The 15,437-nt window shown below is 41.0% G+C and overlaps 1 protein-coding gene across 5 annotated transcripts in view; it reads right to left on the bottom strand.

Annotated features, from left to right (window-relative positions):
* SNTG1 (syntrophin gamma 1) overlaps positions 1 to 15,437 on the bottom strand; it is an 897,410-nt gene that overhangs the window by 574,525 nt on the left and 307,448 nt on the right. For all 5 annotated transcript variants that reach the window (XM_045455364.1, XM_045455360.1, XM_045455361.1 and 2 more), the window contains one exon: positions 2,101 to 2,176. The gene's annotated coding sequence lies outside the window, so the exon portion shown is untranslated. The remainder of the gene's footprint in view (positions 1 to 2,100; positions 2,177 to 15,437) is intronic.

Below are 15,437 nucleotides of genomic sequence, written 5' to 3' on the forward strand. Positions count from 1 at the left end.
TCTGCAGGGTATGATACTCTGAAATCCTGTCCAGCGAGCTTTCCACAAGGGTGAAGTGAAAGCACACAGGGGCCAGGCCTGACACCGGCAACCTCAGTAGGTAACAGACAATGTCTCTTGCAGAGCAATCGCTTGCCCCTTTCTGGCGAGCACAGCATAGTTTTGGCAGTTCCCACTTCTTTTACGTGTTTAATTTTTTTAAATCTTTATTTATTTTTGCGCGCGAGAGAGGGACACAGCATGAGCAGGGGAGGAACAGAGAGAGAAGGAGACACAGAATCCAAAGCGGGCTCCAGGCTCTGGGCTGTCAGCACAGAGCCCGACGCGGGGCTGGAGTCCACGAACTGGGAGATCATGACCTGAGCTGAAGTCGGACGCTTAACTGACTGAGCCACCCGGGCGCCCCTGAGTTCCCGCTTCTATGGTTCGCTCTCTGCCTCTGTTTAAGTTAACACTTACACATGGGCATCCAAACGAAGGCCTGAAATGCCAAAGAATCACAGGCCTCCAGGAAACAGTGACAACCATCAGGTTTGTAGGGTTTGGGGGAGAGAGGAGCGGATTCAGAGGCAAGGAAAGGCAGTGGTAGAGAGGCCAAGTAGTTCTAGAACACCCACTCCTGTTTCAATAACATTTTTTTATCACCCCTCTCCTTCATCTTTTGGGCTTGCCTGTGATATTTTATTTGAAGAAAAGACCTAACTACGCACACAGTCTAGCAATGAAAAATCATTTGAAAGCCTTGAATATAATTTTCTGCTGCACTAGAATGTGTTCTTTATGCTTCCTCGGAAAATGTGCATTAGAATTTTCTGAGCTTACGCAAATGTCGACAATGATTTGTGTTTTAGGAGGAGGACAAAGATACCTGCCCTCGGGAGGTTAGGGATCAGGATTCGGTGAGAAAGGAAGTTTTAGGGATCCATCCCTATCTGGGTGCCGCCGTGATTAATAGAGCACTACGCGGCTTCCATTAAATATTATTTTTAAATATTTAGAATATTCAGTACCCAGAACAACTCTAGATCTAATCGCTTGTAATCTTAAGTGGCTCCAAACCTTGCCGCACTCCTTGAGAACCCAGGCTGCGAAATCCATTTATAGGCCAGCTGCGCAAACGCATTTCTGGTCCTAGAGCTCTATGGTCCTCGTGACACACGGACATATACGCAAGCATTCCTGCCATTGTAATATGACGTTTAAATATAACTGAATACCACAATATGTACACAACACGCCTTTCAGTGTTAACATTCCTTTAAACATAATAGTCGACGATGAGTTTCATGATTCTCACTGAAACCACAACGCAAGTGCTCGCCTGACAGGAGATAAGAACTCAAAGTCACTGTGACAATTGGTGAGGAAAGTAGCTCTAGTGACTTTAATCCTAACCTTTTGTGACCATGCTTTGCTTTTCCTAGCAAATAGAATATGAGCCCTTCCAAAAGTAACATTTGTCCTAGCGCTGAAGTCAGAGACATACTCGACTTCCACCTGCCTGGCCTATGACTCAAGTTCCCTTACTGAAAGCATGTTTCATTTACTTTACAAATTTTCATTACACGTTCTCTTCCTCTCTTCTGAATAAACAACAAAGAACGTGATCATCCCCAGGACTCTGGTGTTGTGAAGCATTTTACAACATTTTGCCAAGGGCCCCCTTGTATGGTCACCCATTGACCCTTTCTCCAGGACCGCAGGCTCACAGCAGTGTGGGACATCAGTTCTCACCTCGATGAGAAGTCATGGACCCCTCGCCTCATGAAGCAAGCTTTAGAAAAAACTAATTTATATCGCTCCTTCCTCTAAATGGTGCTCATTGAAGGAACAACATAAATTTAATACAGTTGCTTAAATAAATATGGTGGAAAGCTCTGTCCAAACACAGTCTAACCACTGAACATTGCCATGTGTTCAGAGTGCTGCTGCCCTCCCGAAGTCAGGAAATTAAAAACAAAATGAATTTTGTTATATGGTTCTAGAGCAAAGAAGCTTCATAAAGCTTATTACTGAAGCGAACAACTTACAATAGAAATGTAGAAAAATGATTATTTTTTTCATCAAATGACTCACATTCTTGAAAAGTAACGGTCTTACCTGAATTTAGGTAGAGCAATTATTTTCCCTTTTCAGATGTCACTTCTCTGGCAATCTCAACATTCTGGAGAGCAGTCTAGAGGCAAAAGCAGAAATAAAAAGTCCTATGAGCATTCAAAATAGAAGCAATAAAATCTACACACTGAAATGTGTTCACTTTATCCGTAAGGAAGACATGCATCCCATTTACATGTGTAACATATTCAATTTTTACCAGATTTCTTTGTGAATTTCTGGGAGTAACTCAAAACCTTGTGAATCATCAGGAGGGGAAATAGCATGATGAGTATTTCCCAAATGGCTAATGTTATAAGACTGAGTTCTGCAGAACACATTTTGGGGAAATTGGCTTATAAAAAAAGTACAAAAGCATATTTGGTAATCTGCCCAACACTGTATCTGCCAGTAGTTGGCATTTGGATATAAGCTGCCGATTCCACAGCCCTTAGAATTAGACTCCGAGTTTAAATTATTGATAATATTTAAAAGCACTCCTTGTGAGGAATGGCGTATTGATTTGATGCCATGAAGTGATTATTTTTAATGAGGCATAGCTATTAACTCGGTTTTATCATGAAGGAGAAGGGGGTTAGCTTCTACACATCCAGGCCTGGGCAACAGCTTGCTAATTCCAAAGGCCAGAATGATGTTTCAGCTTTGGCCACTTCATTTTTAATGCTCCCGTTTATGCTATTTGTCCTCTCGTGAACTCAGTTGTAGTTTTGAGTACTCAGTAGTACTACTTTTGAGTAGTACTCAGTTTGTACTACTTTAATAAAAGGGTAGGCAGGTGAAATGTCACATTGAATAGAGCAGTCCTTATCAAAAGAAGTTCCAAAGGCATACAGCTGGCTGCAGAGAAACTTCATAGCTCATCAAAGATACATCTCTGATTCGACAGATGCATCCAAATTCTGAGCCCGAATCAGGTTTATCCAGAGGCCTATGAATACGAATATATGACTTTTTAATAAGCTCCACAGAGAAATCTGAATCTCAGCCATGTTGAGAGCCCTAAAGAGCATATAAGCTTCTGGGCTATGGTCGGAAGAATTCTTGACGGCCCTCTAGAATCCCACACCCTCGTGTATGGACACCTGTAGGATCCCTTGACCACGATCCCATGACTGTGGGCTGAGCTTGTGGCTTGGCTTTGTTTGTTTGTTGGAGGGGTTTTTTTTATGCTTTTAGTTGGTTTTATTTTTTTGAATATGATTTATTGTCAAATTGGTTTCCATACAACCCAACAAGTGCCCTCCTCCACATCCATCACCCACTTTCCCCTCTCCCCCACCCCCCCCCATTAACCATCAGTTTGTTCTCAGTATGTAAGAGTCTCTTGTGGTTTGCCTCCCTCCCTCTCTGTAACTTTTTTTCCCCTTCGCCTCCCCCAGGGTCTTCTGTTAAGTTTCTCCAGAACCACATGAGTGAAAACTTATGGTATCTGTCTCTCTCTGCCTGACTTATTTCACTTAGCATAATACCCCCCAGTTCCATCCATGTTGTTGCAAATGGCCGGATTTCATTCTTCCTCGTTGCCAAGTAGTATTCCATTGTATTAAACCACAACTTCTTTATCCATTCATCAGTTGATGGACATTTAGGCTTTTTCTGTAAGTTGGCTATTGTTGAAAGTGCTGCTATAAACATTGGGGACAAGTGCCCCTATGCACCAGCACTCCTGTATCTCTTGGGTAAATTCCTAGCAGTGCTATTGTTGGGTCATAGGGTAGATCTAGTTTTAACTTTTTGAGGAAGCTCCACACTGTTTTCCAGAGCAGCTGCACCAGTTTGCATTCCCACCAACAGTGCAAGAGGGTTCCTGTTCCTCCACGTCCTCTCCAGCACCTATAGTCTCCTGATTTGTTCATTTTAGCCACTCTGACTGGCGTGAGGTCATATCTCAGTGTGGTTTTGATTTTGTATTTCCCTGATGAGGAGTGACGTTGAGCATCTTTTCATGTGTCTGTTAGCCATCTGGATGTCTTCTTTAGAAAAGTATCTATTCATGTCTTCTGCCCAATTCCTCACTGGATTATTTGTTTTTTGGGTATTGAGTTTGGTAAGTTCTTTATAGATTTTGGATACTAGCCCTTTATCCGATATGTCATTTGCAAATATCTTTTCCCATTCCATCGGTTGCCTTTTAGTTTTGTTGATTGTTTCCTTTGCAGTGCAGAAGCTTTTTATCTTGATGAGGTCCCAATAGTTCACTTTTGCTTTTAATTCCCTTGCCTTTGGGGATGTGTCATGTAAGAAATTGCTGCGACTGAGGTCAGAGAGGTGTTTCCCTGCTTTCTCCTCTAGGGTTTTGATGGTTTCCTATCTCACATTCAGGTCCTTCATCCATTTTCAGTTTATTTTTGTGAATGGTGTCAGAAAGTGGTCTAGTTTCATCCTTCTGCATGTTGCTGTCCAGTTCTCCCAGCACCATTTGTTAAAAAGAGACTGTCTTTTGTTCATTGGATACTCTTTCCTGCTTTGTCCAAGATTAGTTGGCCATACATTTGTGGGTCCAATTCTGGGGTCTCTATTCTATTCCATTGGTTTATGTGTCTGTTTTTGTTCCAATACCATACTGTCTTGATGATTACAGCTTTGTAGTAGAGGCTAAAGTCCGGGATTGTGATGTCTCCTGCTTTGGTTTTCTTCTTCAATATTACTTTGGCTATTTGGGGTCTTTCGTGGTTCCATACAAATTTCAGGATTTCAGCTTTGAGAAGAATTCTGGTGCAATTTTGACTGGGATTGCATTGAATGTGTAGATTGCTTTGAGTAATATTGACATTTTAACAATATATATTCTTCCAATCCATGAGCATGAAATGTTTTTCCATTTTTTGTATCTTCTTCAATTTCCTTCATAAGCTTTCTATAGTTTTCAGCATACAGATCTTTTACATATTTGGTCAGGTTTATTCCTAGGTACTTTATGGGTTTTGGTGCAATTGTGAACGTGATCAGTTTCTTTATTTCTCTTTCTGTTGCTTCATTATTGGTATATAAAAATGAAACTGATTTCTGTACATTAATTTTGTACCCTGTGACTGCTGAATTCATGTGTCAGTTCTAGCAGACTTTTGGTGGAGTCTGTAGGGTTTTTCATGTAGAGTATCATGTCTTCTGTGAAAAGTGAAAGTTTGACTTCATCTTTCCCAATTTTGATGCCTCTTATTTCATTTTGTTGTCTCATTGCTAACGCTAGGACTTCCAACACTATGTTAAACAACAGCGGTGAGAGTGGACATCCCTGTCATGTTCCTGATCTCAGGAGGAAAGCTCTCCGTTTTTCCCCATTGAGGATGATATTAGCTGTGGGCTTTTCATAAATGGCTTTTATGATGTTTAAGTATGTTCCTTATATCCAGACTTTCTTGAGGGTTTTCATCAAGAAAGGATGCTATTTTCTGCCAGGTGCTTTTTCTGCAAGTATTGACAGGAACATACTGTTCTTATCTTTTCTTTTATTAATGTGATGTATCACACTGATTGATTTGTAAATATGGAACCAGCACTGCAGCCTGGGAATGAATCCCACATGACCATGGTGAATAATTATTTTTATATGCTGTTGAATTCAATTCGCTAGTATCTTATTGAGAATTTTTGCATCCATATTCATCAGGAATATTGGCCTATAATTCTCTTTTTTTGCTGGTGTCTGTCTTGTTTGGGAATCAAGATAATACTGGCTGCATAGAATGAGTCCGGAAGTTTTCCTTCCATTTCTATTTTTTTGGAAGAAATTGAGAAGGATAGGTTTTAACTCTGCTTTAAATGCCTGGTCGAATTCCCCAGGGAAGTCATCTGTTTCAGGACTCTTATTTGTTGGGAGATTTTTGATAACTGATTCAGTTTCTTCACCGGTTGTGGGTCTGTTCAAATTTTCTATTTCTTCCCGTTTGAGTTTTGGAAGTGTGTGGGTGCTTAGGAATTTGTCCATTTCTATCAGGGTGTCCAGTTTGTTGGCATATAATTTTTCATAGTATTCCCTGATAATTGCTTGTATTTCTGAGGGATTGGTTGTAATAAATCCATTTTCATTTGTGATTTTATCTATTTGGGTCATCTCCCTTTTCTTTTTGAGAAGCCTAGCTACAGGTTTATCGATTTTGTTTATTTTTTTTCAAAAAACCAACACTTGGCTTCATTGATTTGTTCTACTGTTTGTTTGTTTCTTTGTGTTTTTGGTTTTTTTTTTTTTTTTTTTTTTTTTTTTGGATTCTATGTCATTCATTTCTGGTCTGATCTTTATTATTTCTCTTCTTCTGTTGGGTTTGGGGTGTCTTTGCTGTTCTGCTTCTAGTTCCTTTAGGTGTGCTGTTAGATTTTGTATTTGGGATTTTCTTGTTTGAGATAGGCCTGGATTGCAATGTATTTTCCTCTCAGGACTGCCTTCGCTGCATCCCAAAGTGTTTGGATTGTTGTATTTTAATTTTCATTTGTTTCCATATATATTTTAAATATTTTCTCTAATTGCCTGGTTGACCCATTCGTTCTTTAGTAAGATGCTCTTTTACCTCCGTGCTTTTGGCGGTTTTCTAGACTTTTTCCTGTGGTTGATTTCAAGTTTCATAGCACTGTGAACTGAAAGTATGCATGGTATGATCTCAATTCTTTTATATTTATTGAGAGCTGTTTTGTGACCCAGTATGTGATCTATCTTGGAGAATGTTCCATGTGCACTGGAGAAGAAAGTATATTCTGTTGCTTTGGGATGTAGAGTTCTAAATATATCTGTCAAGTCCATCTGGTCCAGTGTATTGTTAAGGGCCATTGTTTCTTTACTGATCTGTGTCTATATGATCTGTCCATTGTTGTAAGTGGAGTCTTAAAGTCCCTTGCAATTACCATTCTTATTAATAAGGTTGCTTATGTTTGTGATTAATTGTGTTATATATTTGGGGGTTTCCATATGTGGTGCATAAACATTTATAATTGTTAGCTCTTCCTGATGGATAGACCTTGTATTTATTATATAATGCCCTTCTTCATCTCTTGTTACAGCCTTTAATTTAAAGCCTAATTTGTCTGATTTAAGTATGGCTACTCCAGCTTTCTCTGGACTTCCGGTAGCATGATAGATAGTTCTCTATCCCCTCACTTTCAATCTGAAGGTGTCCTCAGGTCTAAAATGAGTCTCTTGGGGCGCCTGGGTGGCGCAGTCGGTTAAGCGTCCGACTTCAGCCAGGTCACGATCTCTCGGTCCGTGAGTTCGAGCTCCGCATTGGGCTCTGGGCTGATGGCTCAGAGCCTGGAGCCTGTTTCCGATTCTGTGTCTCCCTCTCTCTCTGCCCCTCCCCTGTTCATGCTCTATCTCTCTCTGTCCCAAAAATAAATAAATGTTGAAAAAAAAATTTAAAAAAAAAATAAAGAATAAAATGAGTCTCTTGTAGAGAGCAAATAGATGGGTCTTGTTTTTTCGTCCATTCTGATACCCTGTGTCTTTTGGTTGGCTCATTGAGTCCATTTACATTCAGTGCTACTATAAGAAGACATGGGTTTAGAGTCATTGTGATGTCTGTAGGTTCCATGCTTGTAGTGATGTCTCTGGTCCTTTGTGGTCCTTGCAACATGTCACTCAGAGAATCCCCCTTAGGATCTCTCATAGGGCTGGTTTCATGGTGATGAAGTCCTTCAGTTTTTGTTTGTTTCGGAAAACCTTTATCTCTCCTTCTATTCTGAATGACAGGCTTCTGGATAAAGGATTCTTAGCTGTATGTTTTTTCTCTTCATCACATTGAAGATTTCCTGCCATTCCTTTCTGTCCTGCCAAGTTTCAGTAGATAGGTCTGCTATTTTATGCAGGCCTTATGCATCTACCTTTGTACGTTAAGGTTCGTTTATGCCTAGCTGCTTTCAGAATTCTCTCTTTATCCTTGTATTTTGCCAGTTTCACTATGATATGTCATGCAGAAGATCAATTCAAGTTATGTCTAAAGGCAGTTCTCTGTGCCTCTTGGATTTCAATGTCTGTTTCCTTTGCCAGATTGGGGAATTTCTCAGCTGTGATTTGTTCAAATACACCTTCCGCCCCTTTCCCTCTCTTCTTCTTCTGGAATTTCTATGATACGGATGTTGTTATGCTTGACTACATCACTTAGTTCTCTAATTCTTCCCTCGTGGTCCTGGAATTTTTTATCTCCCTTTTTCTCAGCTTCCTCTTTTTCCACAATTTTATCTTCTAATTCACCTATTCTCCCCTCTGCCTCTTCAATCCGCACTGTGGCCGCCTCCATTTTATTTTGCACCTCATTTATAACATTTTTTTAATTCATCGTGACCATCTTTTAGTTCTTGATCTCTGCAGTAATAGATCCTCTGCTGTATTCTATGCCTTTTTCAAGCCCAGCGATTAATCTTATGACTATAACTCTAAATTCTTGTTCAGGTATATTGCTTATACCTGTTTTGATCAATTCTTTCGCTGTCACTTCTTCCTGGGATTTCTTTTAGAGGGGAATTCTTCTGTTTCATCATTTTGGCTAGTTTTCTGTCCCTTATGTGTTTTAAAAGCTTGTTATGTGCTCTGCACCTGCAAGCACTGCTATAAAGTAGAGGAGGGCTATGCACTGTCCAGGGCCTGGGCCTTCAGGAGGTGTATTTTGGAGAGTGTTACTTGCTCTCTGTTGTTGTGACTTTGGTTACTTTGTCTCCCTTCTTGTAGTGATGCTTTGGACCCTCCTTGAGGTGTGCTTTGACTTGTTCCTTGAAGTAGCCCTCCACTATGGGCTCCGGGACTGATCCCTGAGGCCCCACCTTGGTGACTATAGGGGGGAAATGGTGATCCCTCAGTCTCTTCTCCATGGACCTGGTGGACTCCGTTCGAGTGGTCCTCACTGTGCTGAGGGCACAGACAGGGCGATCCTTCTTGCTCCACCGACTTCCCTGAGCCTGAACTTGTCTAGGATTCCAAGTCCCGCTCCTGACACTCTGGTACTGGGGAAGCGCCTCTCTGTGTGGCCCGGTTTGTGGTCCCGGCTGGCTTTGTCTGTGCTGCCACACTTCAGGGAAGACCGCCTTCTCCTACTGTGGACTGCACTGCTGACCTCGCCGCTGAGGCCTGGGGGTGGCGGACGCAGGCAGGCTATGTCCTGTCCCAACGCGCTCCGGGGAGGGGGCCGCTTTCTCCTGCTGCAGACTGTGCCCCTGACCTACCACTGCACCCAGGCCCCTGGCTCTCCTCCTCCCCGGGTGCCTGAACAGGGAGCCGGCCCCAGTCCAAGAAAGCCCTGCAGTTAGAGATGGGATCCCTCTCCGTCTCGATCAGAGGTTTATCTCTAGTTCAGATACAGCCCTATGCTTCCCCAGCCGCTGTTTCTCTTCCCTTTGTCTCTCTGCAGAAGGGGGTCCCTACCCTCCGTGCCCATGCGGCTTTTTTTTTATATCCCCCGGTTCACAATCGCCCACCTGTAGCCTGTTAAGGATGTCCCAGCGTCTCCCTTTTAGACTCAGTCTCTTTTCCTCCCAGACGCTTGGAGTTCAAAGTCCTTTGGCTTCAGCACTTAATTGTTTGAGAGATGTGAGAAGTACAGATTCCCCTACTTCTGTCATAAGCTCCCGAATCAGTTAATTTTGAATTAACCAATTTGAGGGAGATTTTCTTGAGTAGCCAGAGTTGGCTGAGGGAGGGCAGGTCTTACAAAGGGGCATAGATTCAAACTGGGGGAGATTCTTCTCCTGGCTATGAAGAAGTAAGCGGCCTTGTTAGGGATGGCCATATGCCTACTAGGAGCTCAGAGCAACACTGGCTGATAGGCGACACAAAAACAGGGAAACCAGTCCCAAAACACAAAAATCTGGATTCTGTGAATGACTTCTATGGATTTGAAGAAAGACCCTGATGTCTGCATAACATAGCCCGGTTGACACATGATTGTAGCTTTAGAAGATGCTGCATGTGACTAAGGTTATTTTTTTAATTCAGAAGTTTGATGATTCAGAATTATGTATTAAGTGAGAATAGAATCAATCACAGTACAACTCTCAACACTATCTCAAGATATACAAAATTTAAGCCTCTGTTGTTTCTTCAGTTATTTTCCATGAACTAATTATTTAACCTGATCCCATTTTCACCATTTCTTTTCTTCTCCTGATGTATTCCATGGGGTTTATTTCAGGAATGGTAAATATGCATCAGTGTTCTCCAATTAAAAACAAACAAACAAATAAAATATGGCCTTGCTCCATAGGACCCTGTTGAAGTGTGAGAGTAGGAACACTGCTTACAGAACATTGTGCTGTCATAACCCGGTGGCTGCATGCCTATGCCTGGTCTCTGTGGGTGTAGGGAAGAGCTGAGATTAGTCTTAAGTGGCCATTCTTGCACCCCCAGGTGTGAGCAGTGCCAAGTACGACAAGCCGAAGAGGGAGCGGAAACCCGATGGCTGCATGTGTCAGTTTCTGTCTTTTGTTCAGATACTTACCAGCCTCAGGTCCACAACCACCCACTGATGTCTACTTGGGTGCCCCACACAGACTTTAACGTGACACCAGATAAAAGCTAAAGGCCAAAACAATAATCAAATAACCAAAAGGAGAATTTGCTAAAGCTATTAAACACCTAAAAAAGGTAGGCTGAAAAATTTGTTACTTGAGAAAATCAAGGAAAGGAGGGAGACAGAGTTTCCGCCCACTGAGAAATACAAGGCAAAAAAAAAAAAAAAAAAAAAAAAAAAAAAAAAAGAAATTCCAGGGACCTCAATACCTGGATACTCAGTTCCCTGAGTGATCTGCCTTTCTCTCTCTGCCTTTTCAGGTCTTAATATGAATGATTTACATATGATATCTAGGAGTGTAAGCTGTACTTAACTGGAAGAAATAGGCAAAACTTACTCTACCCAAGTTTCTTTAGAAACAGAAATCCAAATCCATTTGTTGATTTAGGAATGGAATAGAAAAACTTTAAATGAGAAATTTAAGAGAACACGTGTGACCTTAAAATACACATCCTGGACTTCAATTATGGGCATGTCACGTAACAGAGATGTAGTCCTACCGCCTGTTTGACCAGTGCTGGCTGCTCATGGCATAAATTGTTATTCACTGAAAACACCATAACACAAATGCCATTGAAGAAAACAAATTTAGGCATGAGTATTGAAAAGTTAAAGAAAGAAAATTAAATAAATGAAATCTACAGTATTTCAGAACACCACTCATCTATATACACATTTTAAACGATCATTATTTAATGAGGCAAGACATTATCCAAATAGTACTTGGGTTTCAACATAGACTTTCTTCATAAACTTGTAAGACAAAGCATCGTTATTTAACTGGAGAGTAAATTTTGACGTTTGCAAAACAACTTTTCTTCCATTTTATGAACAATAATAATTTCACAAGTCAGAGCTTTTAAAAGGGAAGGTTTGTCACTATTAGAAAAATACTATCAGCTTTGATGCTGCAAAAAGAAACACACAAACTACAATCGATGTCCACACCACTGTGGGAAGCTTTCTTCTTGCCCAAATTTACTCTAACACCCTGTCATAGTTAACAAAAGGCATTTTGTGTCCTCCAAACAAGAGTCTTTTGTTACAGAATAAAGTACGTTGTAACAGAATGACAACCTCAAATTATACGTGCCAGCAGTAGTTTAAAACATGCATACACTACAGTATTCCATAAACACGAAGATCAGGATTTACGTTCAAGTTGCAGGCTCTGTAGCAAGCATTCTACACTATAGGGGGTAGGAATATTATTAATGCTACTTTGGAGTTTTTCTTAAGAATGCCAAAATATTTTTAATTATTTTCATAATCTTTATACACAAAAATAATAAGTGACCCAGTGATGTTTTATTGGCGTGCATTTCAGAATACATTCTGTAAGATGAACATGCCAAGGCAACGAGCTGATTTGTCAGAGTCCGCATGGGATAATAGAGACAGGGAAAAATTACATCTTTCAAAACCATGACAGAGGTGTAAAATGTGGGATAATTTCTTAACTCTCCCACAAACTCAGACCCTTTGCAATTGGCTCACAGCATCTCCCAGTAAGAGTGTCTAGTTCCATATCACTTAAATCCATTCTGGGCTTGATCAGTACTGTGCAACAGAAGAAACCATATGCTAGTACTGCAACCAGGGCTCAAGAAGCTGTGTATATGACTACTTTCCCTCAAAACTTTTCCAGTAGGAAGAACAAGCCCAGAAGAGCCCCTTGAATGATGAGAACTCACACACACTGGAGACTAATTGTCCCATCTGAGGCCCTGGACATTTGAGAAGTCAGCAAAAGTGCTTATGGGACTCATAGTCAACCATGGAAACATGAAAGAATCAAGACGACAGATTCTCAGCTGACCCATAACGACATAAGCAATAATAACTACTTATTTTTTCAAGTTACAAAAATTTTGGATAGTTTGTTATGCTGCAGCACTAAGAAACACAACCCCAGAAATGGAAAAATTATGCATGCAATTGTACATTTAACAGATACCTTCATGAATCTCATATTTGTCTAACTCATTTACATTGAATTGTTTAAGCAATGATTATATATACATTTTCTGACCGTATTCAGAGAACATCCTTTGTAGACTTCTTCATGGGCAATAGTCTATGAATTGTTGGATGTTCTTCTGTCTTCTGTTTCTATCACTGTCATGACAAAATAAACCTGCATACAATTATTGCAAAAATCAAAAGTCATAGTCAATGTCCTTCATTACAGCCACAGAGATGCATTTCTTATCCTCTGGAATTAATGCAGCAATTTGGAAAACAGTTTGCTAGTTCCTCGAAGTGTGAAATGAATGTATAAGAGACATCTGCTATTTCATGTGCTAACAGAGAGAATTTCACAAAGGGAGCATACTTAAGTCTTTGAAATAAAATGTTACATGAAGAAAATTTAAGTATCTGAAAATTATGTGTGTTATAATGTGATTTTTATGAAGGTACAACAGAAGACAAGTAAATGCCATATTGATTAGCCATACATGTTTTTCAAAAAAGCAAGGGAAAGCAAAGGATTCTGGGAAGCTGGCAGAATAAGAAGCCCTGGGAACCTATTTCTTCACCTGGACAACAATTACATTGGCAGAACCTGTCTGATGTACTTTGGGAATTCTGGACTCAATCTGAAGGGGGAACCTGGACAGAAAGTTGTAGTTAATGGCAGGCAGCTATGCACATGCTCCTGGAGCAGACTGCCTGTGGCTTTCGGGAGCCAGACTGAGCAAAAACCAACCCTGTCCTCCAAGTACTGGCTATGTATGTTCTGATCACCGATTGCTGCTTCTGATCTCAGAGGTGAAAAAGAGAAAAAGAGAAGGGCATCCACTGTTGTTGCCCCTCCCCCCCAGCAGATGTGACTTCTGGGGGAATTAAATGCTGTCGACCATCACCTTCATTTTCTCTTTTTCTCCTTTGGGAGTCAGACTTTAAAAGCCAGGACATGTACATGCAACTATACATGTAGTAAGAGTTAGAAAGCAGCTGTGTGTGTACAGGAAAAGGACGTAGGTCCAGAAGAAGCCTAAAAAAAACCTTGAGTTTACATCTGAGACAAAAACTTGGCACAGAGACTCCTATAAAAAAGTTAAAAAAAAAAAAAAAACTAAGCGGGAGGAACCAAGATGGCAGAACAGCATGGAAGATTTTTTTTTTGTGTCTCGCGTCTATGAAATACAGCTAGATCAACACTAAACCATCCTGCACACCTAGAAAACTGATTTGAGGATTAACACAACAATCTGCACAACCTGAACCACAGAATTCAGCAGGTACAAGGCACGAAGAGGTGAATTGGGGGAGAGATAAGCCACAGAGGGCAGGGAGCTGTTTTTTGTGTGTGTAGAGAGGACAGAGATGGGGGGAGAGTTCAGGAAAAGCACTCCCCCACCCAAAAGAGGCTGGAGAGAGAGTGGAAAGGTGGAAACAGCAACAGGGACTGAACTGAAAGGGGAGAAATGAAAGGAGAGGGTTTAAACTCCATTAAGACTCTATAAAGGGACTCCCTGAAACTCTGAAGCTCAAAAACTGGTGGTGCTCTGGTGAGAAGGGAAAATCCCCAGGAACAGAGTGAAGTTCAAGGGTCATCGGGCCACATGGGGAGAGGCGGTTCCCCTGCTGGGAGGACATCTGGTAGAGGCTGTGTGGCCCCCCAAAGGCAAAGGTCTCAGAGGACTCAGAGAACAACCACATTCGCTGGTGCTGGAACAAGGTCTTAAAGGTGAAGCCTGGTGCCTGATGTGTGTTGCAATTTGCCATTACCCCTGAAACTCTGCTGCTACACTATTGCGTGAACTTTCTCTGGGGCGGGCTGGCACCCAGCCACAGTCTCTGGGCACTGGCATAAGCACATCCTGTGAATGTTCCTGGGTGCAGCCGGCACCCAGCCATTGCTCTACTCCCACAGACAGAAAGAATGGGTCAAAGCCACAGTCCCTCAGAAGTAAGGGGTTGGGAAACACAGCCACATCTGAGATAAAACTCAGGAAGGAGGTGCTGCCTAGGGCTTGATCACCGACAGTGTAAAAGCAGGGAGTGGACGGAAGCCAGAGACAAAGGACGGGTGCGCGACTGCAGATCGGGGAGAACAGAGTTCTGATACTAGAGACTGGGTAGCTGGGTGACACCATGTTCACCACTCCTGCACATGCACATATGCACATATGAGTGACACAACAACCCACCCCAGTGATCTAAGCGGCGCCATCTAGTGGAGAATGGATCCATTACACTAAGCCACACCTACCTGGGCCAACCTCGCTCTTCAGGAACACAAGTCTCTCTGCCTGCTAAGTTTATGGCCTATAAAGCACTTGATACTTTGACTTCTAGGAGAAAGCGAAGTAATTTCAATCATATTTCAGTCTGTTCACTGGTCCATATATTCAATTTTATTTTTCATTTCTTTTTCTTTTTTTTTTCTCTTTTTATATTCTTTCCTTTTTCTTGGATATAGAAAGAGAAAAAATTTATTTTTATTTTCAATTTTTATTAAAAATATTTTTCTTCAAGGTTGTTTTCTATTATATCTTTTATTTGTGTGTAAATTTTTTCAAATTCTATTTTACTTCCATCATTTTATTCTAGTTCAGTGTGTTCATTTCTTTTCAAATTTTCAAACGATTTCCTTTCTTTTTCTTTTCCCTTTTTTCTCTAATCTACCAAGCCCCTTTCAACACCCAGACAGAACACACCCAGGATCTAGCATCATTTATTTGATTTGTGTGTGTGTGTGGTTAAATTTTTCATTTTAATTTTTTTATATTTTATTTTAAAAAAATTTTTTGCCTCATTTATTCTTTTTCTCCCTTCAAAATAATGAAATGAAGGAATTCACTCCAAAAGAAACAGCAGGAAGAAATG

The sequence above is a fragment of the Leopardus geoffroyi genome, chromosome C3 (genome assembly GCF_018350155.1).
Source record: "Leopardus geoffroyi isolate Oge1 chromosome C3, O.geoffroyi_Oge1_pat1.0, whole genome shotgun sequence".
In the NCBI taxonomy this organism is placed as follows: domain Eukaryota; kingdom Metazoa; phylum Chordata; class Mammalia; order Carnivora; family Felidae; genus Leopardus; species Leopardus geoffroyi.